Source organism: Lagopus muta, chromosome 4 (genome assembly GCF_023343835.1).
Source record: "Lagopus muta isolate bLagMut1 chromosome 4, bLagMut1 primary, whole genome shotgun sequence".
Taxonomy (NCBI): domain Eukaryota; kingdom Metazoa; phylum Chordata; class Aves; order Galliformes; family Phasianidae; genus Lagopus; species Lagopus muta.
In genome coordinates, this window is record NC_064436.1 from 28,333,038 (window position 1) to 28,354,805 (window position 21,768).

The following is a 21,768-nucleotide window of genomic DNA, read 5'->3' on the forward strand; positions in this document are numbered from 1 at the left end:
TATCCTTTAAGCTGTGTAAAAGAGGACTTCACACTTAGGGCACACCAGGTGCACCCTTTAGGGCTCTAGCTTCAAGCTGAAGTGATCACAAAAGCTCAAAGGAGTTATACAGCTTTCTTTCACGCTAGCCTAGCTAAACTTTTATTGCTTCCTCTGCTCATGCTCTTTCCTAAAGCTCTTATTGAAAGGAAGAGCAAATTAGAAAAAGTTAATGTACAGTAAATGATTTGATGGTGACTCTTTTTATCATGGTTTCATATGTAGGGCATGGTCTGTTTTGTTAGGACTTTTCTGGAAAATTGCTTCAACGACTGGAGCTGGGAAAAATGCCCACAGAAAAGTCAGAAGCTCTTACAGCTCTGAGACACATGGTAGGAACTATGGCAGGCATGGCCAACCTTCATGCGGCCTGGCACAGCTCAGACTGTGGCCACCCCTGCTCTGCGCCATCATAGTGGCAGCTCTGCCCCGCCGAGCGGCCAAGTCCCAGGCACACGCACGTGGCACAGCAGCAATCAAACATCAAGGTGATATTCATGCTGTCTGGGATGAAAGCAGGGCACGGAGCATGGTGTGGTGCTAACTCAAGTTATGGCAAATAAGTTTATGCATTTTGATATGTTGGCTGAACACAGTCCTGTAAACAGCAAAAAATGCGCAGCTGTGCTTTCCATTTTAATACAGGAATTTGAGAATAGGTTTCAAGATTGACAAAAAAATCATACTTTTTTTTGGTTTGTGACTTCATTTTCAGTCAATACAAATACGTTTGAAAATTTGTAACTTTCCAAATGGAATATATGGAGTTGCAAAAATGTGACCATGTTTCTTTACACCTTTATAAACTTCTTTTACCAAAGAGAACTATCCTTCGCTTCGCAGTCACACCTTATTCACATCATTGCTTTTTGGCAGTAAGGACATTTCTGAACAACTATTTTGAAAGATGAAGTAGAGAAAGAGTAAAATTTCATCAAAAATCTGATGAATACCTTGAAATACCAAGAATTGCAGCCACAGCTATCAAACCAGCCTGATGCATTAGTTTCACAAAAACGAGGTCACGTATCCCACTGGTTTTATGTTTTTATTGCTCTCTTTTTAAAATATGTTTCAATACAAAAACATTGAATACTAAAATAAATGTGGTTACTTTATGTACATTAACTGTAGCATATATTTTATGAAGACCGTTCCAAAAGTAATGCTTCCTATTCTATTCTGTTGGTCCATGACATCAGAGGTGGATTGTGGTGTTATCACATCAGAGGCTGAACCTTTCCACCAGTATTCCCTTACACGTCGCTGCCATGTGGCAGATGGCAGCGGAGGGGCAGTCTGACAGAATGGCATCAGACATGGAAGTGTGGATGGAGCAAAAGTGTGTCACTGAATTCCTCAATGTGGAAAAAAAAAAACTGCACCCATTGACAATCATCAGTGCTTGATGAATCTTTATTGAGACCAACCAGTAGACGTGAGCACAGTGAAGTGGTGGGCAGTGTGTTTCAGCAGTGGCAACAGTGGATCACCTCTGCCGATGCAGATTGTTACAAGCACAGCATGCAGGCTCCTGTTCGTTGCTGGTGAAAATGCATTACTAATAGTTGTGGCTGTTGAAGAAGTGTGTTTTGTAGCTGCGAATTTGCTCTATCAAACAGTGTTGCTGTGCTCTTTGTATCTGTGGTGGTTTCCATGAAAGTAAATAGGAGACATTACTTTTGTAGTCACCTATGTATATGCAGCCCCAGGCAATTCCTCTTCATTCAGTGCAGCCTAGGCAAGCCAAAAGGTTGGACATCCATGAGCTACTGCAAGCATATCTCACCCTCTGCAGCCAGGAGGACAGTTCTCACTCACTCAGCCACTCACCCCCATGTATCATCCCTGATGTGGCTTGCTGAAATGCTTCCGCAGCGCACTACACACCAAGCTGCACTCCTGCACAGCACAAATGGGTAGAAACCTGTGTAATGCACAAAGCATTTGCTCTGTAGCAAGGTCACAAACCTCCTACTATACAGTGTTCCCATAAGTCTTGCTTCCAGGCCCAGAGGAATTCTTGTCTTGAGCACTGTACTGAAGAAAATGGATGTATTTCCATCAGTAATTATCAAGCAAAGTATGAGTCCTTCTTAATGTCTTGCAAAATATAAGTAGGGTGCTAGGTTACTGATGAGAAAAAGGAAGAGTTGATCAGAGCCGCCTACAACTGGCATGGTGGAAAGATAGAAAACCTGCCACAAACTCTCATGTAAGAGAGACAGGCCATGCTTAATCAAAGCTGACACAAAATCAAGACTTTTCAAGGCAATACCTGCAGTAGAAGATAAGTATTCAGACACTGTCAGTCTCTGCAAACATCTCTTGGTGCTACCAGGTAAAAAAAATTCCCCATCAGCAATATGTGATTTTTATTCCACTGTACATGTCACCAAACAAGCCTTTCTTGAAACTTTGCTGCAGAAATTTATGAGGAGAAGTTAATTATCCAGTACTTTGGTTTCAAAATAGCATCTCCAAGGGAAAAAAAGACCAAAACACTCGAGGTTAGGCAGCCAGGGAGAAATAAAGTAAGGAAGGAGAGCACAGAAAAAAACTGAGATAACAAAGCTCAATTTAGTAAGGCAGACAAGGTCAAACTCTACCTTTTTTCTAAGCAGATGTTTACGCCAATAGGTTTCATCAGGACTGCAAGAACATAAGCTGTAAGAGAATGTCTGTAGTCCTGAATTGTTCTGGTGACAAAGGCAGGTGTTGGTGTCCAGCTAGGAAGCAGGATATTTATTGAGATGACCAAATGAATTCAGCAGATGTAATCTTCCTGCTTTTGCTTTTGCTTCCAAAAGCAAAGCTTTTGATTCTGTTTCTTACAGTATCCTTCTCATACCTGGACAAATTGTCCAGAATACAGCTAGACAAGTACATAATACGATGGGTGAACATTGGCTGATGGGTGAACACTGGCTGATGGTTCATGCTCAAAGAATTACAATAAAATGTGCTTACCTTAGATTGGTTTTCCAGGGCTCAAGGAAACATACACTAATATATAGGCACAATGCTACATTCTTTCCAGGACATAAGAAAGGATTCTCTGCCAGTAACTCAAAAGATATGACTGGCGGGTCAGTCTGTGTGTTAGGCAAAGGTTTTTCACCAGAGGGTGGTGGGCCTGACAAAGGTTCCCCAGAGCAGTGGACGTGACTCCAAGCTGTCACAATTCAAGAAACATTTGAACAGCACTCTGAGACATACAGTTTGGTTTTTGGGTGGTCCTGTGTGGCTCAGAGTTGGACTCTGATCTTTGTGGGCTCCATCCAACTCAGAGTATTCCGTAAGTGTCTGATGTGAAGTCTGAACATAGCAAATGTTGGCTTGTTTGGGAGAGAAGTAAAATGACAAATGGAAACAGCTTCCAAAGGTATGTCTTGGGTGTTTTGGTGTTCCTGGATCACTGGGTTAAAAGTAACAGAGACCCCATTTTTTGGTATAAAAACGTGCATGCACTTTTTCAAAATGTATGTTTTTTAAGCATGCTGTTTCATGTTTGTTTCACATGCCACATGCTGGGTAATAATAGGAGAGGTATCAGTCATTTTCAAACACAACTCAAATGAAACAAATCCTGATTACCTATGCAAAGAGCATTGTATGACAGTGCTGTAAATGCAATTGCATTTCTATCTCATTATGTATTGCTTTCTTCAAGCATATTTTAGGCAGCTAGTGCTGCTTTGGTCAAAGCTGCTAGTTAACCTTTGAATCTTTTGTTTTATGCTGTGGTGGCAGCAACTATGTGCCATCTTTTTCCCTTGTCCTTAGGTTTTTGCTTAACGACATGACCACAGTTTCTACTATTTCCAACCTGTTGAATATCACATGCCTTTCAGATTGTCAGTATCTGTGTGAGCCCTCTCTTTTCTCCTGAGTTTTTAGGGCAGATGTCAGTGTCCTGCAAAGCAGCACAATGTATTATCGGTGTAACTCATCTCTTCAGAAAGTGTTCTGGAACAACTTAAAGCCTTGAGTTGTTGGGCCTCTCATCAGCAACCTGCTGCCTTTACTACCTGGCAGCTTTGTCCTGGTACCTTCACCTCTGATGTTCATTTGTGATGCTTTTTGCTCTTAATGTATCTTACTGTGGTGTCACTTTGTTCTAGTACTTGCTCCTGTCTTGTCTTTCTCTAATACTCCATTAGAGTATTAGAGAAAGAGCCATTGCTATTCAGTAACATTTCTCTAGGGGTTTATCTGTCTTTCCCAATAGTTTCGTCTTTAATTATAGTCTTTTTTGCTCACAAAAAATTCTCTCATTACTAGACTTCCAAAGCTATGTGTGGATGACAGACGTCTCAGAAATGTAATGTAAGAAATTAGCTTCTAATTCTTCTGCTTCTCAATCACTGGCTTCTTTTCTAGAGAAGCTATCTGCTGTCTTCTCATGTGTTGGGTGTTGCACAGAGGATCAACCTGCTGGGAGCACTTTGTGAGACACTGCTACTGAAAAAACATTCAGATCTTTTTTAGTGGCTTTTTGTCTCTACAGAGAAACTTGAAAATTAAGGATTTTTTCCTGCATTTATGTTCTCACTTAACTGTGCAAAATTGGATGGTGTGGTGAATATGTCAGACTTCAGTTGAATATCATCAGAAACTAGGTTCATGTTCTGGTTATTGATCATATGTACTTAATAAGAGTGCTAATACTTCAGTCACTGGACTTCTCAGTTTTGGTAGCTCACTGGCTGTAATCTTAAGGTGATCTTGCTTTTTGGCAAATAAGGTTGAGAAGTTCTGATTTTGGAGCAGCATGTTAAAGTGCAAAGCGTCTGGTGTTATTACATTCATTCTCCTTGAGACATCACTTGCCTTTTTTTCAAAGTATAGTGTTTATTTCTCAAAAGGAAATTAAAACTTGTGTAATATGTAGTTGATGTGATACATAGACATTTGCATTTTCCAATTATTTCTGAAAAACCCTGAGATGGTGGATCTGTGGGCAGGCTGGGTAGCAGTCAACTAGCTTCTTCTCTGATTTTCTGTTGATAGGTCACTCACATTGTTTGTTGCTTGGGGACAGGGGTGTTTGTGAAGTCTCAGACTGTGGTTTGAAAAAAAAAGAACTCTTTCCAGTTCACTAATTGGAATAAGAATGTTGGTAATTTCTTTTTGGTGCTTTTATTCCATTGTGAAGATATTTCCATTGTTTTCCCCCCTCAGTTCACACGCATATGACTTCATGTTCTAAAACCAATTTATGATGAAATCTGCATCAAAAATGATGCTGAAATTGATGAAATAATGGCTTTTAAATATTGATATCTAAATAACATTTAGAAATAGAGTACAACATTCATATTTATAAATAGTAATGCCACTGCTAGTGGGAGGTATTGCTCTATTACTTCTTGCCCTAGAGATCTGTAGGCCCACAAACAAGGTCTGTTTGTGTGCTTGATGCTCTTGTGAACTTACCCATGCTGTCCTTGGAACCTCCCCACCACAACTCAGCACCTGTGGTGGGTGTTTTTGGGAGCGTCTTAAAGCATGTCCATGTGGAGGCCCCTGAGGGTCCATAAGCCTTTCCCTTGGTAATCTGTATGTATGTCTTTAATCTGGATCCTCTTTGAGAAGGAAAACTCCCTGCAACTGTAGAGAAAGCTACACTTACACCCCTGCACAGCAACAGGCTGGGAAAAGGTTATTTCCACTTCTCTGGGGAGGAAAAACTGAGAACGTGAAGCACATGTCAGTAATTTTTGCCACGCAGTAGGTCAGTTCTTGATATGAAAATCTTCATTGCTAGCCTGTTTAAAATCTGTATTGTTGGCTGCAAAAATTTGTGGCCTTCTAGGATGTGATCTAGATCATAAACAACTCGTGGTCCCAGTTTGAGTTGCCTCCATTTGTAAACTTGCATATGTATTCCATGCTGCATGCAGTAGCATGAACTTCCCTGCGGACTTGCAGCAAAATGCTGTATGATCCTCCCTAGAGTCTCATAGGCTGCTTGTTACTTCTGTTTTAATAGTGTGCCTTTCAAAGGAGAGACTGAGGGCGATGATCCACGATGTAGCCCTCATCTGGTTTCTAGACTTTCCCCCATCCACAGCAGAGAGCTTATTGAAGCCACAGGCTGTCAGACTCAATTATTTGCAATACATCTTAATAGAGCTTGTAGTTTTCCTAAAAACAACAGCAAAAAATATTGCCACTGGGGTCAATTGTCCTTTCTTGAAAATTGGTTTCATGGAATTCATCTCTCCCCAGGAGATTTGAGGCACTCCTGGAATTACTGCATAATCAACTCATGTCTTCTCTGGGGACTACACTACTATGAAATCAAATAATGTTGTAATCTCTATGTGAAAACCAACATCAGTCAGCACCTTTGATCTCAAAGGTTTGAGAGTATCACTGAAAGAATTACTTCAAGCTTGACAGTCTGCCTATCAAATTGCACCAAGTATCAACTGTGATCTGTCCGAAACCTGCAACCCAAGCACGAAAGGTCCTGGGAGGTCTTACTGAGACACCACCAAAAAACACTCACATTATGTGTGATAGGTGCTGATGTTTTAGGCGCTATTGCTTTCCTCAGGGAATTTCCACAGTAGCAGCACTGCAGTGTGGTTTAGTAGCTGCGGGGCTAAGGGGATTACCCTTTCCTCTGCTGCCTGTTGCAGTGATCCTGACCATTTGTGGCCTTATTTGGAAAAGCTGACTGGTATCTCTCCACCCAGAAGACTGTATGCAAAATGGGCCAGGTTTAATTCTTGTTTCCTTAAAGAAAAAGAAAAAAAAAAGGAGGAAAATGCACTTTTTTATTGCTTTGGTCAGTCACTTCTGTTTCAGTTTCATTTTTCGTTTGTAACAACACAAACTGTTTCCTCCACCATTTTTTAGGATGAAAAAATCCCATGAAAAATAATTGGTAGTTTTCAGCTGCCTACATACAAGACTCCTATAAACTCCAGTCCTGCAGCTGAGGCTATTAACCCATGTTTTTGCACCCCAGCAAAGCTGTGTTGAAATCAGTGGAGCAGAGCACATTTGACAGCAAGAATGATTATCAGATCAGTAGCCAATTAGGCAAAAAGACAGCTCAAGAATGTTATGATATTGGGAGCTAAAGCACTGTCTTTTTAGGTAACGGAGATGAATCACTGGAAAAGATCTACATGGTTCTGTAGAAAAGCACCAAATACTAGTTATAATGAATGTTAGTGGATCTAGGGGGGAAAAAAACCTTTTTGATTATGTTTTGTGATGCTTTCTTAAATATATCTAGAGGATAGAAATACACCACTGCTTTTTGTACTCAAGTTGATGCTGAGGTGAGAAAAATACTTGTTTTTCATCGGCACAGTTTTATTCTACGCTGTAATTGCATCTTGTGCTGTACCAGGGGATGCATTCAGCTTGCCCTGCCAACTAATTTCCACTGAAGCTATGGGAATTTTTATTTGGTAGCTGTGCTAGACATAGGATTACATTTTCATATAAGTGTTTTAACCACTCCCTTTTCACTATTCATTCACAAGTAGTTAGTGATAATGATAATGTAGTTATTTTTTATTATTATTGTATTTCAGGTGGAAAGAATGGCAAGGCAATCATGCTGTTCATCTTTGTTCCCAAAACTCTGGACCTTTTTGACCTCTCTGAAGCAGAACTGACACAGGGCAGTTTTTCAAGCTTTTAATTTTCTACAGTCTGTAGAAGGAGGCAACCAGTTTGGCTGGAAATGCCTCAACAAAGATGATTTGGGGAGGAGTCGATGCTTCCTCAGTCACCAGGAGGGAGCCATTGCAAGTAATCAGGCTACCGGAAGAGCTCCAGTGGCAGCTTGTGTTTTCTTGGGTATCAAAGCCAGTCTGCTCTCCAATGCAGAGGTATTAGACCAGGCTTGTGTAATTGCAGTACTCACAGACCACAGGGAAGTTCTGCTGTATGCAGTCCATAGGAAAATGTGTGGCACTGGGTTTTTGGGCTCCTGTAGTCTCCAGTTAAAAAAGCCAATATCTTCCAAGCACAGATTAAAATGAGGCCAAGTTGTGTAGCTTAGAAAGTGATTAGAAATTCATTAAAGGGAACTGTAAGTGTTAAGTCTAAAGAAGTCATGATCTACTTATCGATAGTCTGTGAATACAAAGAGATGAAATACATCAGATAGTTTATCTGTTGTACAGGATGTGCTTTGTTCTAGCTGCTATTTTTGCTATATAATTTATTTCTCCCTCATTGATTTTCCCTTTCATACTGTTTCCTTCTTTTTAAGATTATTTCATATTTGTCTTTTTTTTTTTTTCTTAATGCATTATGGGCATGAAAAAAATTAATGAAAATACTTAGATGCTTAAACAGCTCATTAGAAGCTGCTTGTAATCCTCTGCCTGGGATAAACACTGCTGCTGTGTTTCAACAGCTCAGAATGCTGCAGCTTTATTTATCTGCTAAAAGAACCTTGTCGATCACCACTGTGGGCTGCCTCCAATTTCTTGTAAATCAGACAAATCTTCAGCCAAATCTCTCAATGAGATTGTCCAGGCACTTTAATTGTCTGTACGGCTTCTGTCTTTGTCTGCTCCATGCTACAAAGCCTTTTCTCTGTGATCACCACTGAGCATGCAGCCCAGAGTTTCACTGAATTATTGGAATGGGAGAGAGAGGTTTTTGAAGACAGCATTTTCATGCTTATAAATTTTATTGGTGTCATCTTGTTCGCGAGATATATGCAGGTCTCCTACAATATCTGTGACATCCATATCCTGCCTTATAATCACACTGTGCCACAACCATCACAATGATTAAAGGGATTACTTTTTTTTTCTTTTATGTGGCGAGATTAGTGGAGTTCAGTTAAATGGAAGAAGGATGATGAAGGAGTGATGTTATATATAATGATCAGCCTCAGGAGGAGGCCTTTAAAGGAGCCCTTCCTGTGCCCCTGAGGTCTAGAGAAGCAGCGTTTCCAAGGCATAATGATGGTAGGCATTCATCTCCCACCCTCTTCCTGGAAAGCCTAGTGTGGGGTTCTGCTTTTGAAGCAGATCTTGCCCTGAAAAAAGCCATGCAGTGGGATTGTCAAATGCAGAGAACAGATGTAACATAACCAGGAGGTGGTGGTGGCAAGAGGTGGTTTGATGGGAACTCCACTGTGGGATGGAGAATCAAGCCCCAGCCAGGAGGTTCTGAAGGTTTCATCCTCATCATAGAATCAGGGAATGGTTTGGCTTCGAAGGGACCTTGAAGTCCACCCAGTTCCAACCTGCTGCTGTGAGCAGAGTTGCCAATCACAAAATCAGGCTGCCCCTCTTGTACCCATCCTGCCCCTCAGTTCCTTGTACCTATGTGATGCTGCAACTTTGCTGCTGAGATTCACACCATTTTCTTTGCTTCTTCCATTCTTCCCCTGTGTTAATAATCTTCAGTGTGTTCATTTGGCTTCAGAGGATAGTTTTAATTGCATCATTTGGTTTTAACAAGGCTTCATTGTTGTTGTAGTGGAGACAATAGTAACCTTTGTGTATCCTCTACCCTGTAATTATTAAAGTTAGATTTGAGACTGACTGTACAAATAGAGCAGGGTGGTGGCAAAGAGATGCAGCTACAGGCTGAACCCAGGTCTCATGGCTATGGAAGTCCCAGAGGACTCCAGTGAGTCCTGCTGTGTTCCTGCCCTTCTAGCTGAAGCTAGAGCACACAGATTGCTGCATGTCTCCTGGTCCCACCGGATCTGTTAGAGAAGCTAAGCTTATGACTCAAAATCACTCAGACTAAGCTTTGTATATTCCATATCTTGTAATTCCCAAAAGGATTTCTTAAATATTCGTGGCTTGCTTGGAGGGGAGAGGGTGGAAAGAGTGAATTTGTAACAGTCGCTATCTAAATTAATGGTTGTCAGAGTACCAAAATATGTCCTGAAGCTCAAAGAGAAATTCTGAATTAGAGAAATCACTTTGCCCTCAATGTATCCAGTTTGTCCCAGGCTCCTATAAGTCTCCCACTGATGTGGGAATAGATGGGCTGCAGTGCTTGAGCAGGGAGGCAGGTCACAGTCTGCCTGCAAGGCTTGACTTTGACTTAACACCATTGGCACTGGTTTAATGCTACCCCTTACCTGTGGTTTTAAAAGGCAGTGAGTCTTTGTAACACCGCCACATCCTGAACAGCAGGCAGGGGGCTCCCATTGCTACCTGGCACTTTGTAATTTTTTCTGACACTTAAAAAAGCACTGAGAAATAAAGATCCAATGAGTCATTGCACAATTCTAGGAAAGTTTGCAGCAGATGGGGTTGGTTGAAATCACATCCACTTAAAATCCCTGCCTCAGTTTTTCATTCTCTAGCTTCAGATTGGTGAAAGCTTCCTGCCTCTCAGGGATGCTGTGAAGATCAATTAGATGCTTTTCAGATTATGAGACAATTTGAAGTGTTAATTTTGTTCTAAGTACTGCTGTTCTACGACCTTAATGCCCCTAGGAAGTGTTTAAGTGGCTTCATCACCATCTTAAACTCACGTTCACCCTTGTCCCTAATGTTTACCAGGCAGTTTACAACTGGTTGTCAATGGCAGCTTTTTGGCTCTTGCTGCTGGTCACAGCAGAAGGAAGGAGCTCCTTCAAGCAGGCAGGTTTTCTGCTTAAACTCTGTTACATACACTATGCATGCAGAATGTGCCACATTTTGTAACCTCCTGCTAATGTGAAAAGAAAAACTTTGTGTTCCCCCAGAGCTGTGCATGTAGGAACTGAGCTGCAGCTGCGCTTCAAGGTGATGTCTTATCAGGCAGGTTTCTCTCTCATCACCAGCAGTGTTTCAGAAATTTTCCCTTTGAAAATAAAAGGAAATACAGTGACTATGGGGCAGTTTTAAGGAGTGCTTTTAATGACTCCTTTGCACTGAGGCCAAGTTTGGACTCACTAGTTTGGTTACTCCTAGATGCAGGAATGCATTGCCCAGCAGAGGGAGCAGGGGGAGCACGGTCTGCCCGCTGCCTGTGCAGTAGACCCGGAAAGGCTTCCTCAGTCGCAGAATCGAATGACAGAATAATCCAAGTTGGAAGAGACCCAGAGGATCAGGGGGTCCAACTCTTGGCTCCACACGGGACCACCCAAAATCCAAACCTTGTGTCTGAGAGCACTGTCCAAACACTCCTTGTGCTGCATGCAGCTCAGTACCATGACTGCTTCCCTGAGGATCTTGTTCTATCCTCTGCTGAAGAACCTTTTCGTAACACCCTCCCCTGACACATCCCTGTGCTGTTTCCTCAGGTCCTCTGCTCTGGTGACAGTGACAGATCAGTGCTGCCCCTCCGCTCCCTGTAAGGAGCTGCAGGCCACCATGGTGCTTCCCCTCAGCCTCCTCTTCTCTAGGGTGAACGATGGGATCTGATCTTGATTCTGATCTTAAGGATAGTTTTCGCTGAGATTTTTTTACTTCTATGCACTAGCCAAGAGGTTTGCTGTACCAAGGTGTCTATCAGTGGGGCTGGTAACTTAAAGGCTTTTCTGCTTGGAGGCTGGGCTCGCTCACTCAAGGGGGAATGAGCACCAACAGCCCAATGCTGTTCATGCCACAATAGAAAGCATAAGCTCAAGTGGTGCAAAAAAAAGCAAAACTCAGTGTCAGAAGATAACACATCTTTTACTGGTTACAGTTAGCACACACCTGCCTTTGATCAGCTTAATTATGACTGTGTAAGCCCATCTAGGGTTGTTTCTAATTAGTTTGCAAAAGGTTACAAGAGCCATTAGATGCATATTCAGAATGTTACTTCATGCATTTACTAAATAGGAAAACTGAACATAGCACCAGGTTTTCCTGTAAAGCAGCCTGGCCAGGCTGACATAAATCTCTTCCTGTTGCATTAATGCCAAAATCGTTAGTGTTATTACATTTAGGTAAATCTCCAAATTCTGTGTGATTCTCTTCTTTTATTTATTTATTTTTTTCTTTTCTGGATTTTGAAACAATTAGCTAAACGAAGCCAATAGTCATGTACAAAAAGTGTATGCCATGTTGAGCTGAAAATCCATTGTATATTTTATGCACAGATATTGAATAAGGCAAACTATTTTTGCCCCTTTACCTCATTTTAACCTCATTGATTTAATGAAATAATTTTTACTGAATGAAAATCCACCCCAAGTTTTCAGGGTTCCGCATATTTGAAGCAGTACGAAGGGAACTACAAAAATGTCATTTGAACAGTCCCCTTTTCTATGAAGGACATTAAAAAAAAAAAAAAAAGCAAAAAAGCAAACAAAACCAAAAAGCAACAATTAAAAATCCCACCCACAACGGATACGTAACAAAAGTTTGAATGCCTGCCACTGGGCTCAAGTATGTTTGGATTAGTCCTGGGAGGGGACAAGCTCTGTTCTGACTTGCTCCTCTTTAATTCCAGAGTGATTTGAGCAGGAGCTCTTAGTCTTCTACACACTTTAGTAAACAAGCTAATTAGTCAGTGAATTAAATGTGGGGTTTCTTTACTATTTGTTCTATTTCAGCATTAATAAGTATACAGGTTTCAGAACACTGGACCAGAATATTTAGTGGAAGAGCATATTGGCAAGATGGTCTGTGTTTCTGTTCATGTTCAACAACAACATTTTGGGAGCTTTTCATACCAGAGGCATGCTCATAAAGGAGTTACATAGGCTGAATCAGCTTTAGAAATCAATAGGACCAGAGTATGAAAAAAATCCACGGTAATTCAACTCCAAGAACTACTGAAGAGTTAACCAATCTCTGAAAAAAAAAATGTTTTGGAGACTGACACAAAGTGTATTCTGATTTTAGCTAAGTTTTATCTTCTGACAAAGGGAAGGCTTTGATGGAAATCTTCCAGCTCACTATCTGTGTTACTATTTTTTTCTTCCTTGCTTTTACAATGCAACCACTTTTTTTCTGTGCAACATGTGTGTAGGCAGCCTTGATTTCTTTTGCTGTGGTGTTTTACACGTTTAAATCTCCATGTTTCTTCCTCTGTGGCGTAAGTGTGAGGGATTTTGCAGGGCACATGAAGTCAAGCCCTTTACCATCACAAGAGCTGGCAGCTTTTTCATGCTGCAGGAGGTTTGCTGCCCAAAGTTGGGCAGCATCCGGTTCCACAGGTGCAGCAGGTGAAAACCTTGCAGTTTTGGAACAGGGAGATTTTCTACATGCAAAACATGAAGTAGGGAACTACTAAAGTGTCATCAGGCTCCTCACTCTCTGCAGGAGGAGCTGGGCCTTTTGCTGAAATGACTATGGCTCTTGTGAGTGTAGTGGTAGATATTTGCTCTTTGTACAATCAGAAAACCCTTAGGGTCATGAAAAAGGCCTTGTGAAATTACAGTCGCAGGCCCTGTTCTCTGTCATGCCAATGCTGAGTTGTTCCTACTGCAGGGGAAGTGCCCCCCCTCCTGGGATGCGCCAGGGCCAAAGCTTGGGGCTGCTCTCTCTGAGCTGGTGCATCTCCTTTTAGCACAGATGGATTGGAAGCCATGATGTCAAGCGTGGCAGAGATACTGTGAAAAAAGGTCAAGCAACTACCTCATCCTGAAACATGCTCCTTTTACTCCTCCTCATCTAGTTCTAAATCTGCTTCACTTTTATGGGGGGGATTAGATACCAAAATGAGGTGTATGATGCCATGTGCCACGGACATCATGAATCCTTCGTTCTCCCCCTTCTCACTTCATCTGAGCTCCGTAAAAAGGCTGGGAAGTATTACTTTAACAGTGTGATGACAGTTTAATTAGATCAAGACTCCAGTGAATGGGGGAACGTTGGGGTGGAAGGCAGTTGTGGATTAGAGTCAGGATATATGCTGCTTTGCCTTTTGTTTTAATGCACAGCCCTGGGTTTTTTCTTAATGTACAGCTCCTTTTTCCAAATTTTTCTAGCAAAAAAAGCCCTAGTATTTCTTCATCTATAGTAGCATTCATTTTTGAACTTCAACAAACACAGCAAAAAGTATAATATTTTAGGTGATTGCTCTGGGGGCTTTGAACATCAGCCAGTTTTCCTTTGTCACCTCTCTGCCACTGCGAGTTCCCCAAATAAGCTTTATAGTAACTGAGCTAATGATAAATCTGCAACTCTGAAAGAACATCTTTCTATCTTTAGGCTTTAGCTATGCTTTTCTTTTGTGTGTATGGCCTATTTATGGAACTCTGCTGTTGAACTTGAATCCAAAATAGAAAAACATCCTTGCTTAAATTGTATATAAATAACTTCTAGAGGAGCTTAATGGGTTTCACTGTCCAGGTTGTTGTGAAGCCCTCAGAGTCCTGGTTTGCTCAAATATTTGTTTATTGCCCATTCAACATCTGTTTTCTGTCTTCAAAAAGTGACTTCCTGATATGTGCATCCCACCCCCCTGTTCGTGACTGCTGTTTTTATCTGACCCCAAGAATGCTGTTGCTGTGTAACATCTGTGAGCTCTGAAAACACAGTCATGCACAAATGTGCACATGAAAACTACTTTCTTGGATACACCAAAGCACAGTTGATCATACAGATTTTTAGAAAAGGAAAGCATTTCAGCTGGATTAATGTAATAAATTACTAGACTGGATCGGACTAACTTTTACCTGTCCCGTATTCCTGTCTCCAAAGGTGATCAGAAAAGGACACATACGAGGATGCTAGTAGAAAACCTCCAGCAAAAGTGTCAGAGGATAATTTGTAGCTGGGGAAACTTTGTTCTCTGGTCTCATTCATTAGACATGGCCTTATGCCATCAGGCAGAAAGGTTGCAAGCACTTTCTGAATCCTGAGCTTTGGGATTATTTTGGGTTACTTTTTTTGGTTTGATGACCTGTATAACTATCTCACCCTCTTCTTGCCTGGATATCACATGGTAACAGGCTGTGTAGCCTGATCACTCAGCAAACTTTTTTTTTTTTTTTTAGGAGCTTTGATTTTGCTGCTTTTCAAACTGTACAAATAGCTTTGGAGATGGAAATGAAGGTGGGAAGGAGTAGACAGGAGTACTCTTCCATAAAATTAGTCACTTTGACTTCCCACTGCATCTTCCTCTGTGTTTTGAAGTAGGCAGGGACAAAGACAGTAATGAGACACTGTGCGTCATTCAATGCAAATTGCATCAGGCATAATAATTACTCCTTCCCCATTTTTGCAATTAGATCATATGGTGTTAGTGAACGATCCCATACTATGTGATGGAGCTGTGGCTGGGACTGCCTGCGCCAGCTTCCAGCAACACTTACATATGAGGAAAATAGAAGTGTAGTGAGACACTGGAACCCATTGTCCAGAGAGGTGGTGGATGCCCCACCCCTGGAGACACTCAAGGTCAGGCTGGATGGGGCTCTAAGCAACCTCATCTAGCTGTAGGTGTCCCTGTTCACTGCAGAGGAATTGAACCGGATGGCCTTTAAGAATCCCTGTCAACACAAACGATTCTGTGGTACTAGAAACACTAAGGCACACCACAGCTGGTACAATTCTTCCAGCTCCTCCTTGGACACCAGGACTGAAAGGGCTGCCCATTTGGAATGTCTGTCATTGCAGAGCGACCAAATCATAGGGCGTATCATCCCCCATAAGCAGACTAAATTGCAAACATTGATTTTGGAAAACATTCACGCAAATGAAAAATTGTATTGATGCCCATGCAAATGTATGTGCTTTTCCAGAGTTTATAAAAATGAATTTGTTTTCTGAAAAGTAGTGAAAAGTAAATTCTAAATAGGCAAAAAGCAAAATGAATTTTCTTTAAAATTTAAGAGAGTTGTCAAGAGGAGAAAACTCTAGCCTACAGGGAGCCTCATTTAACACTGGAAATATGAACATTGACCATTGCTCTGATAGCAGAAGGGTTGTATATTTAAATTTCCTTGGGTAACCAAACAGAAAATTTCTAAATGTAAGCAGAAAATTGCAAGCTGAATATGCTAAATTCAAATTATCAACTAGTGGTGTTATCCACAGCTGATTTGCTGCTTCTATCTACTATAAATCATTTGAAATCCATAGTTAGTAAATGATAATAAACTGCTTCCTGTAGGAATTTATGGCATTTTGACATTTGCTCTCATTTTTTGAGGGGAACCAAACAATAAGAAATTATTTGCAATACAAACATTAGAGCTACTTAATTTGAGATCAAGTATTGTATGAGACTTTGTTTTGGTGGTACCTGGAATATTTGTATTAGTTCTTACATTTGTGTTAATGTCTCTTATGTAAAAAGATTTCCAGGGAAGGCTCTGTTCCACTGAGGTTGAAATGAAATAGGAATTTGTCAAAAAAAAAAGAAAAAAGAAAAAAGAAACAGTTCTTGAAACGATGCAGCTTAAAGTCCCAAAAGTCACAATTCAGTCCCAGAAAATGAATGCTGGCTTTATTAAAAACAGTAGGGAATATGCAACCTAGAAAACATTTCACCCAGTTTTAAAAGGACAAAAACGTCCACTTATGAAATTGTGCAAAAAGCTTAGCAGGCTGGCGTCACCATCTGCTGGGTAGTATTACACTATGAGTATGTCTGGGTTTATTTTTCCTCATCCTAAACAGCTCGAGTCCTGCAAATCCCACATGCCACATACATACTCTTACTTCTGTGACAATTAAGTATTTGCAGGGCTGGGGGCTGTAAGCAGCTGCCTATGTAACTCTTCCAGGATGCCCAGCACAGAGAAAGGCAAAAATGCTAAATATACCTTGGGAAAAGATGACTGTAACAGTGGGGTTTTCACTGCATGTCACACGTTGCCACACTGCATTTCATGGCACACTGACAAAGCCAGGTCAAGTTTCCTACGCCTTGTCACCAGAAGTAGTTCACAAGACAAATACTGCCTTACTTACTATAGTAGGATTATACCAGTATAAAGAGTTCAAGTAGACCCACTAATAAATTCTGAGTGCAAACCAAAAGCATAGACTTTTGCATAACATTTAGGCAAAAAATAAGAGTCCTCTGGCCAGCAATGGAAGCTGGCTGAAGCTGTGTTAATCCTCCTACCACAAATGCCAGTTTCTGGAAAGAAAACAAAATATTACCTTTCTTGTTCCTATTCAGAACTCAGAGATCGGAGGAAATAGTAGGACTAAGCAGACATGAAAATTCACCATGAAATGGAGGTACCCAGAATAGCATTATCTCTGGGCACTGTCGGAGCCTTAACTCTTCACTTGCTCTCTGATGTGGCTTAAGCCATCAGCAGAAGACAGCCTGCTGTTTGTATTCAGGCACCGTGGCTGGTATCCTCCAGCACTAGCAGAGGTCACATATTGAAATGCTTGAACAGACTTAGGTTATGGGCCCATGACCAAGGGAATAAAACTCCTGTCTGTAAATGCATCTCGGACATCTCGTTACAACAGGCTTGTTTGTTTGTTTGCCTGAGCTGCTGCTGTCTAAATGTGAGGGAGGACATAACCTTTCAGCAGAGGTATGGAAAAATGGCTTGGGAATGTTTCCTGGTGTTTTCAGGAAGGGTGGAAACCAGAACTCAGACATGACCCCCTTCCCCATGCATCTGTGTGTCCTCCTCCATCAAGTCTCTTGCTTTGGTCCAGGCTCTGTCATCAAAGACAAGGGGACAGCTCATTCTGCTCTCAGCATGCTGTGCTGAAGTGAAGTTGGCACCAGCGTGCAGATGTTATTTCAACTGCTTGGTTTCTGCAATTAAACACACACTTTAACGAGCACAGTCTGAGCAGTTGGATTGATTTAACATTGGTGCAAGAACCTGTTCATGAATTATGTGTGTTTGAGTTCTGAACCTTAATACTGTACTAATGTAGTCATTTGCATTTAATGACACAGCTCAGCTGAATAGGCCTGCCACCTCCTAAACTCTTAAAAGTTTTGGCTCTATCAAAACCTCTTGCTAAAGAGATGAATAACAGCTGATAGGTTTCCTGCCTGCAGTGCTGCAGGCTAAATGAAAAGGGATGAAACACAGCATCAAGATCTTACGAATCTTGTGACATCGTTTTATGACCATTTTCTTCGTATGTTATGCTCCTTGCAGCTGGAGTCTAATAAAAATTAAATAAAAACAAATTATTTAAAATTCAGGTGGAGACATTACTACAGAAGGCTGCATGACAGAATCACCAAAGACATGACAGAATATTCATCCCAGATTCTTTAAATGTTTAAAAAAATAAAGGAATTAATGAAACAATGCAGGCATCTGAAAGATGTCAGAAGCACTCAAAACAGCTTTGCTCTGACATAACAGCACAGCCAAAAGTACCCCAGACTTTGAGTGGCAGGCTCTCATCCCCTTTCTCTTGCTGTGAAGTGCAAGTTTTTCTTGCTTCAAGTTTTGCTGTGTTCAAGAAGGCTAATTAGGGGCATTCAAGGCTTGTGACACCCCCGTGTTTACTCTCCTAAATAAGCTCAGGGGAGCATTCATGCCAGCGCTATAGAAACTGGGCTCTTGGTGTGGGAAGATGGTTGTATTCTGGGCGTGATGCAGAGCACGCATTGAACTAGATGACTCCTGAGTGTGCTCTAGATTGCTCTTTGGAGAGGGATCGTTCCAGTAATTGCAGAAGAAATAAAGGAAGCCTAGCCTCCAACAAGCCACAGGGTTATCTTCCTGATGCTGCTTGACACCAGCACTTTGTTGGAGGAGGCCACTTTCTCTGAGATGTTTTGGTAACCAACTCCCAGTGACTTCCCAGAAACATACAAATTTGCTTGAAGATATGGGGATAAGTTCCCATCACATTAGTATGGTCACATAGGCTGACTTGTCTGGAGACATTAAAACAGTGGAATAATTTATTATTACATGAAGTTTGTGTTGTAATCAGTTTGAAAATCTGGCATTTATAGATCTCAGAAGTGTCTGAAGAGATTTGAAAATGTTTATTAGAAGAAAAAATGGACATTCTCTAATAATATGCAGGCAAAAAAATGCTACCTGGTTGTAAATCCTTTTTTAAAAAATGCTTTGTTCTACCTGTTAAAAGTGCTTCTACTTCTCCTTAAAATGTTGATCTAAGCATTTGTGGCTTTATCTCAAACTGCTCCAGTCTAATCTTTAAACTGTAGATATCAATAATTCTTTCTTTATAGAAAAATAAAGTAGAAGAATTTGCATTTTGAAATTGTACTTTGTTTTTAAAACAGGCTTTGCATTTAGCTAAAATTAAAAAAAAAAAAAATCTTTTTCTTGTGAAAATCCCTTTCAAGAAGTTTAAAAATGCATTGATTATATGCTATGTTTTCAACAAGCTCTTATAGTAAGTTACCTTGTCACATGTAAAGATTAGCTGTCTTTGAACTTCATAACCTCCTGGAGCATCTAAATTTCTCCGAACAAGGAGAGAAGTAAGTATGTTAAATAGAAGAAGGAAAATACAACTCTTGAAGGAATATCAAACCTTTCAGCTTGAGAGTTCAGTATGAGCATTATAAAGAATCCAATTAAAACTGAAAACAAGGGTGTGCTAAATTGCCCAACTGCAATAAATTCATTATGCATGGATAACAGAAAACATAATAATTCATAATAAATGCATGTGCTTCTTAAGTACAGTTGTTTGTAAAAAGAATTAAAGTAGATTCTGAATCCCCAAGAAGTGCTCTTTGTAGTCTAGTGGGTTCAAAAGTGTGGATCTACCAGCCCTGCATGGGGAGATGAGAGATGTGTAGCAGCAATAACACAAAACAGAACAACCTTTCATTAAATGTAAGCCTTCCATCTAAAATTCAGGAAATAAAAGTAGGAATTGGATGTTTCTCATCGTTAAACTTCAAAGACTGTACCTTGTGTCTCTGTGGTTTCAGAGATGGTTTAAATGCTAATTTGATGTTAGCTTTTAGCTCCCCTCTAGTACCAGCATGATGCAATAGCGGGTTAGATTTAAAAAAAAAAAAAAAAAAAAAAAAAAGATTTCCTATTTCAGCATTAAAAAATAAACTCATTTTAAAGGTAGCTTATCCCTGGCTGGTTCCACAATGGCAAGGGGAGAAGGGAGGAGCTTTCTTTTTCCAGATGCTCTCACAAAGCTGGTTCCCTTTGTGCCTTGGCTACAGAGTCCTACAACCAGTCCTTACAACCAGTAAGAGAGCATATCTCAGACCTTCCTGTGGAATTGCCCATATTAATGTAGATCAGTATTTTTAAAGTATGAGATAAAGGCTTTGTTTGAATGATTATTTCACATTTTTTCCTTCTGCAGTTTCAGGAGTCAGTTCTCCCAGGATGGAGCCCCCAGCACGAGAAAGAAGTGGTCCTGTTGGAGAGAGTGTGGAAGAGACCATAAGTATGCTCAGAAAGCTTAAACACCTCTCCTTTGAAGACAGGCTGAGGAAGCTGGGCTTGTTCAGCTTGGAGAAGAGAAGTCTCTGTGGATACCTCATTGTGGCCTTTCACTGCCTAAAGAGAGCTTGCAAGAAAGATGGAGAGCAACTTTACGTGGACATGTAGTGATAAGACAAGGGGTAATGTCTTTAAACTAAAAGACAATTCAGATTAAATATAAGGAAGAATTTTTTCACTTGGAGAGTGGTCAGGCCTTGGCACTGCTGCCCAGAGAGATAATGGATGCCCCATCTCTGGAGTGGTGCTCAGAACCAGGTTGGATGGGGCTGGTGGGGGAACACCAGACCATGACAGAGAGTTGGAATTGAGTGGGCTTTAAGGTCCTTAGAGTCATAGAATAAACTGAATTGGAAGGGATCCCCGGGCATCATTGAATCCAATTCCAGACTTCATACAGGAACACCAAAAATTCAAACCCTATGTCTGAGAATGTTGTAGATGCTTCTTAAACTTCAGCAGGCTTTGTGTTGTGGTCCCTTCTAACCCAAACTATTCTGTGATTCTATGATAATACAGTTTTTGTCCAAGTATGAAGGACTTGATGTCAGAAAGATAAAGAAACAAAACAAAACAAAGGAGAAGAACAGCAAATAAAATAAAAAACATGGAAGTAACCAAAATGACAGTGATCTCACAGGCCAGTAGGGCTACTGAAAATGGCGACTACCTGCAGCCTTTTCACCAGAAGGCTTTGATTTGCCAAGAGCAGTAAATGAGGTATTTGCATGCAGACAGTATCAGAGGGCAGACTTGCACAATGATTGAGATTGTGCAAATAAGATGATTCATCAGCATCCGGTAGATTTTTAAGGAGAAAATCTAGAACTGTGCCATTACTTCAGAGTACATCTCTCAATCATTGAGTCAAGATTCCCAGGAGTTATGAAAGGCAATCATGTGGCTCTCAAGTGACTGGTAGGGTCATTATAATGTAAAATGAATAAAACTTAATCCTCATCACTTTTTTCCGTAGCTTATTCCTGCTTGGATGAATGTTCCTTGTCAACTTCTTGAAAAATATGTGGACCATAGTGCAGGCTCACTGTTGTCACAGCCAACTGGTGGTGGTGTTCAATCTATTGTTTAAAGGTAAGAAAGGGAACAGGGAAACTTTTACCCTAAATAAAATATAAGAAGCTTGCTGTCCAGGTTGTGTGGAGAGGTATTCTTAAAACTCGCTCTAAGAAAATATTGTTGTGTAGGATTACATTCAAGGATTATTATATCCTTTGAAAAAGCTAATGCAAAGCATAGGACAAGTGAGGCTCTGAATCCCAGAGAAAGGATGTCTAAAATCCCTTGGTGCTTATAGAAAGAATTGACCCAAAGAGCAAGGAAGAAATCTGGCACCAGTTATGTCACGAAGCACCGATAAATCTGGTCCTGTATCTTATGCAGATTTTTATCTTCTGGGTACAGCCATCTTTTCTAGGCTACCTAAAAAGTGGTGCTTAGTT

At 40.8% G+C, this 21,768-nt stretch overlaps 1 long non-coding RNA gene across 1 annotated transcript in view; it reads left to right on the forward strand.

Moving 5' to 3' along the window:
- The window catches only part of LOC125692375 (uncharacterized), a 62,662-nt gene extending 41,283 nt beyond the window's left edge, over nt 1-21,379 (forward strand). The window contains exons 3-4 of the long non-coding RNA XR_007376627.1: nt 20,169-20,430; nt 21,285-21,379. This is a non-coding gene — a long non-coding RNA (uncharacterized LOC125692375). The remainder of the gene's footprint in view (nt 1-20,168; nt 20,431-21,284) is intronic.
- Nucleotides 21,380-21,768: the final 389 nt, after the last annotated feature.